Source organism: Hordeum vulgare, chromosome 1H, assembly GCF_904849725.1.
Source record: "Hordeum vulgare subsp. vulgare chromosome 1H, MorexV3_pseudomolecules_assembly, whole genome shotgun sequence".
Taxonomy (NCBI): Eukaryota; Viridiplantae; Streptophyta; class Magnoliopsida; order Poales; family Poaceae; genus Hordeum; species Hordeum vulgare.
Window position 1 is genome coordinate 372,978,332 of NC_058518.1, and position 6,607 is coordinate 372,984,938.

Sequence of the window (6,607 nt, forward strand, 5' to 3'; positions counted from 1 at the left end):
AGTGGCATAGTGTCCCGTCTTCTAACACTTGAAGCAGGTGATGTGATTCAGATCCTTCTGAGCTAGAGCTGAATGATGCTGAGTGCCGGTACCGCCATTCTTGAAGTTGCTGTTCTTGCGGTGGTTCCCATTTCCTCCATGGTTGTGGCCTCCATGGTTGTGCACTGGATGGTTATGCTGGACGTGTCCTCCAAACTTACCGGATCCAGTCCCGGTATTCCCTAAATAGGGGGTGTAGCAAGGCTTCTGCTGAGTGCCGGAGTTGAACTTTCCATTGCCATACTTCCGCTTGCGGTTCTCCATCTGCTGATGTTTCCCCTCCAAGATGAGGGCCTTATCTACCAGCTCCTGGTAGTTGTTGAAGTTGGCTACAGTCATTTGAATGCTCAGCTCATCATTGAGTCCCTCGAAGAACTTTTCCTGCTTGGCCGCATCATCGGCCACATCTCCAGGCGCATAACGGGCGAGCATGCTGAATTCATCGACATACTGAGCCACCGATCGATTTCCCTCGCGTAAGTTGCGAAACTCACGCTTCTTCAGACTCATTGCACCAGCTGAGACATGTGCGGTGCGGAAGGCTTGCTTGAATTGCTACCAAGTGACTCCAGCAATGGGGTATGTGGTGGTGTAGTTCTCCCACCATGCAGTTGCAGGGCCTTCAAGTTGATGCGCGGCAAAGCGCACCTTCTCAGCCTCAGTACAACCAGCAGTGATTAGTTGCCACTCCATCTTGCGGAGCCAATCATCTGCCACAATGGGCTCAATGCTGCTGGAGAAAATCGGAGGGTTCAACCTCAGGAAACGGGTGAGATTGTCGGCCTCGGGTGGATGATGGTTGTTGTTATTGTTCTGGTTCTGTATGATCAGCTGCATCAGGGTATTCTGTTGCTGAATCAACTGAGTGAGTTCCGGCGGGAAGTTGGAAGCAGGGGCACGTCTCGGAGGCATCTGATGTTTGTAGAGGGGTGATATTAGCATAGAACAATGGTCTAAAGAGTAATTACGCTATCCATATGAAATGCAACAAACAAGTATCACACCACACATTTTATTCAATACCATCACAAAAGGTTCACACACGGGGATACAAAATCCGATAACCTAAACATCGGCCTAAGCGTTTAACGATAAGATAAATTTGGTGGACTAGTCTAAGTGTCCTCCTCAGAAAAGCATGGTGGTGGGTCCTTCAGTGGAGCTTTCTTCATAGTCCTCCTCATTGCTGATCAAGGGGGCTACGTCTCCTTCGTGATGAAGGTTCTCGCCCATGTCCAGTTCCTCCTCCAGGTATTCGACTCGAGTCTTCAGCTTCTCGATGCTCTCCAGGAAGTCCTTTACCTCCAATTCGTGCTCGTGGTGGGCTTCCCGGGCTGCTTCTTCGAGTTCGAGTTCGCGGAGCGACAGTTGCTTGATCTTCCTGGCGTCCTTGATCACACGATGCTCCAAAGTCCCACTGTGCTTCTCCAAGGTCTGGGCATAGGACAGGAGAGCGTCCTTGGTCTTGCTTGAGATGATTTCTCCATCTTCTCCTCTCGGGGATACCGTGAATAGGTCCGGTGAAATAGGGCAGCCTCTGTACACTTCCTTGATACGTTCAAGTGCACAATGGACCGCCATGTCCCATCCGAGAATCCAGTTGGGTGCGATGAACTTGAAGTCCACAGGCTCAGTGCGCGGCTCGAATGTCCTTCCGGGAACGTGCACCTCAATCCTGTAGCGTGAATCCTCTGGGTAAGACGAAGTAGGCTTCCCTGTGATAGCTGGCAGAGAAATCCTCAAGTCCTTGGTGATCTGTATCAGCTCCTTTCCGAAAGGCATAGTTGTGTCGAGCTGGCAAAACTCCGTGAACTTAACGGGGATGAAGGTGGCCACCTAGAACATTGGAAAATCGGAGAGAAGTCAGGAATGATCAGAAGAGGAAATAGAAGATTTATAGACATAAGAAAATAGTTTTCTTCCTAAGGCTTTTCCATTCCTAGAGGTTACGTCCTACGGTCAACGTGTGCTCTGAATACCATTTCTGTAGCGACCCGACTCAATAAGAGTCAAGCATCTGGTGTTTCCGTACCATCCCAAGATCATGCTGGTACACACTCAGTACATCAATGTATATATCAAGAGTTCAATCACACAGCTTTATTAATCGAAATCTCATATCGAGTACTTTATTACAATAATGAATTACAATAAAGTGGCTGAAGGCCATCTCATGAGATATCTAACGAAGACTAGCGGAAGCATCAAGTAGACGAGTCCATCCGACTCCAGGGCATGTCGTTGAGCGTAGATCGTAGCCTCACTCCTGGTCGGAAAAGTACTCTGCAACATGATACGTTGCAGCCGTGTAGGTCAGCATATGGAATATGCTGGCAAGCCATTAAAGAGAGGGGAAAAATAATAACCAACTATCTCTACATGCATATTTGGCAGGTGGGGCTATAAGTTTTAGCATAAAGCCAATTTTCTCCTACAACAAGAGAGGGCTGAAAGCAAAAATATTACTACATTGTTTGTTGTTAACGAGATGGTTCCGCCAACCAATTCTCGTACCCGAGTTGTTGATAATTCCCACATCATTATTAAGTTGTGCCGAGAGTTCAGGGAAAATTTCAATGCCTTCGGCTCAAGTTGTCCATGACCGTGGACACGGCTAATCGATTAGGTTTGAGCACTCTGCAGAGTTTTGCACACGTTCCCCACAAGATTTGATCGCCTCCGAGTATGTCCTCGAACTTCAGGGTGTTTGAAGACCGGATGATCAAAACATGGTCTTTCAACGGGTCCCTCTGAATCCCTGTCGGTGCCCATCCATTCCTATCGTTCTTCTACATCTACTAGCACCGCGTGTCCAGAGTCGCCGCGTTGTCCAACCAAGCCAGAGCCCATAATGACTTGTGGCTGTGCAGGTAAGCCTTGGGTCTTGAAGCCTTCGTCCGTCTCTTCGAGACTGGGTGAAGCTTTCCACAATATGTCATGGCACGTCTCCAGCATCTCGGGGTTGTCCACTGGTTTCTCGAGGGAGCCCGTCAAACTGTCCTTCACCCAGAGTTGCATTTCTTCACGAGGTCTTGAAAATCGTATCTTAACCGGTCTAGGTTATTTAATTATCCTCGCATCAGTCGTTTTATGCACTCAACCAGAATCCCGTCTACTCAAGCATAGCAATATGAAATTTGTCGTCCCGGGCCAAGTATCGAGGTTGTTGTGTGCCTACCACATGATACTACAACCTATAACTATAATTTCCAAGTACCTACTCAGCATGCAATTGGGCAAAGAAAGGTGAAACTACCATGCATAGAAAAACATAGGAGATAGTATGATCAAAATGACTTGCCTTGATGATAGTTGTCTTGATCGAGCGCTTCTAAGTAACAAGCTTCTCACTCCGGGTGATCTACCTATACAAACAAATACACACCATAAGAACTACAATCATCAACAAGTAAAATAACATCACAAGCATAAAGTAGCTATGGCATAAAGTGAAAGAATTCACTTCACCTAACTAACGCAGAAATTGTTTCTGTTAAAACCCCAAGTCAAATTATTTAAAAAAAATTGAAACTTATACTACAGTAAGGTATAATCACTAGGAAACAGTAGCAACAAGAATCATATAAAAATCATTTTTTAAGCTCCTGGAATAAGCAAAACAAGGTTTAAACTAAATCTGATCTAAATCAAATTTGAAATTCAAACATAGACAAATTATATATTTTTAAAAACTACAGAAAAATTGTGGTCTACTAGAACAAGAATCAACCTCATTGGATCTCTAGATCGAAAGTTATGAGCCAAACAAAATTAGAACTTTTTCTTTTTTGGAATTAAACATGAAAAAATAGAACTGATTCTATTGGATAGGGGTACACGTGGCAGCTTCTGGTTGGCCTAGGTTGTGTGTGCTGCGGGGCTTTCTAGCAAACAGCCGCTATGTAAGTAAAACCTCTCGGCTAAATAGTAAGTGAAGTAAAACCGGCTCGGTTCTTAACTAAAACCAAAGGGGTACATGGTATCAAATCCTAGCCATCTAAAACAGATCGGACGGAGGAGGGAGAGATGGGGTGTAGCTCACCGTGGGGCTGCTGGTGCTTTTCCTCCAGCGAGGCAGAGAAGGTGGCAAGGTCGGGGCTGCGTCTCCGGCGAGGCCGAGTGCACCAGAGGATGGCGGAGGGCTCCTCCGACGGATGGCGGCGACGGCGAGGCGAGAGGTCGGGGGCGTGGTGCTCGAGCTTCTCGGGCTCCTCGAACGGCCGAACTCCAGCGAGGCGTGGGGTGGTGAGGAGGCGGCGAGGGCTCGAGCTAGGGGGGAAATGGGTTGCGGGGGTGGTGGGGGAGCTCGTGGCGGCGTCGGTTGGGGCGGGGAGGTGCGGTAGTGGCCGGGCTGGCATGGCATTTTTTTTCTAATGGAGCTTAGGCTCGACCGAGGTTGCGGGGGCGATGGGGTGTTCTCGCGTGGGGAGGAGGGGGCCGAGGGGGGCTGGAGGCGGCAGTTTATATAGGGGGCGAGGGAGGCCGAGAGAAGGAAGGGGAAGGGAGGATCGGGGGGCGGTCCCGTGGGATCAGGAGGTCACGCCATGGGAGGGCCAGTCGCTGGGGAAGGAAAGAGTCACGTGAGAAGAAAGGAAAGAGGAAGAAGAAGGAAGGAAAGAAAGAAAATAAAAAAAAGAAAAGAAGAGGGGGGTGCGCTGGAGGCGGTTGAAGGGATCTCTCCAGCGATGGGGGGTGGATTCTGGCCCAAGAAAACGCCCACGGCGCCTTCCAAAAAAAAGTTTTTTTAAACAGTAAGAGAAAAATAATAAAAGGAAACAAAATAAAAATAATTTATATGGGGTATTATATACCAAATCGATTAGAAAAATATGTCCTAGTTGATTATCATTTCCGAAAACCAAAATAAAAACTTTTTAAAAATGTTTTTTTTCAGAAAAACCCCTAAGGCTTTATTTTCTTTTTGAATTTTTTTTCTCCACAATGTTTGTGTTTCCTTGGCTAAAAATATATCAAAAGTGCCCCTGGTCATTTTGGAGGGTCATATTCCTCCTCTCTTTCTTGCCTGCAAGAAATTATTTCCCGGCACTTCTTGCACGAAGAGAACAAATAGAAATGCAAAAGAAAAATTTCAAAGAATTCAAATGCAAATCTTTATTGCCATTCAATATGCATAGATGCTTAGCTACAATTTGCAAAACATTCCCAATTGGGAAAATTGGGATGTTATACCCCACCTCCTCCGGTGCCCTCTTTTGGCCTATATTTAGTGTTCCGTGAGGAAGCCCTCGCAGACTTACACGAATCGCGAATTTCTCCATCGTTCCGCCGCCGCAACGCTTATGTGATCGGGAGCGTGAGGAGACCTCTTCCCGGTACCCTGCCGGAGGGAGGATTGACCTCCGGGAGCTTCTCCACCACCATGGACGCCTCCCGGATGTGCCGTGAGTAGTTTTCCTTGGACCATGAGTCCATGACCAGTAGCTATGTGATGTCTTCTCTCCAATCTTGTGCTTCAATGGTTAGTCCTTGTGAGCTACCCTACATGATCAAGGCATCTATGTAATTCTCTTGCTATTGCTATGCTCGGTTTGTTGGGATCCAATGGATTATGAGATTATATTCAGATTGTTATGAGTTATATATTTGATTATCCTTTTATATTATCTTCCTTAGTGATTCTTGCATGTTCTCCATTGCTTTTTATTGCTTTGTCCAAGTAGTAGATCGTAACTCCAAGAGGGAGCGTTATGGATGATTGTGGTTTGGGCCCCTCGATGTCTAGCTTGAGTGACAGAAACATGAGACTAGGGGATGTGCTTGTTGCCACCAGGGAGAAAACAACGGTGCTTGTGACCACGGTTGCAAGGATTGTTTACCTTAAGCATAGTATGTAGTTATCCGTTGCTTTGAGTTTACACTTTGGGTGGGTCTTGCAACTTAATACCGGAGAGTTGTTCTCGGTAGATATCTCAAGGTGGATGATTAGTAAGTAGATACTGATGAATAAACGGTCTACTTGTCTCGGCATATTGCCCATTACTATTGAACATCTAACTATCAAGGAGCATAATTAGCATTGCGGTGCGATCATAATTTTGTCAATTGCCCAACTGTGATTTGTTTACCCTAGCATAGTTGTTTATCGTATTTTGGGAGAGAGGCGTCACTAGTGAACGTCATGTGACTCCGGTCCATATAACCATCAGTGTTTACACCTCCATCATTTACCGCTTTATTTACTTTTCCGTTGCAACCACTATTACCTTCCCGCTTGTGTTTTGATCCTTTGAAAACTACAAGGCGGGAGACATTGACAACCTCTCTGTACTCGTTGGGAGCAAAGTTATTTGTTGTGTGTGCAGGTCCACGTCTTCTCCTAACGCCACGGTGGAAAACACCTACTTGTTGAGACTAGGAGTCCTCCTAGTTCGATAAACCTTGCAGTCTCTGTGTGAGGGAAATTTGCTACTAACTACATCTCCACCTTCCACTTGGGGTAACCAACGAGGGGCGAGAAGTATATACATGAACTCGTCATCAAGCGAATTTCTGGTGTCGTTGCCGCGGACTCCACTCTTCAAGATATGGGAGTTGCACACTATCTTTT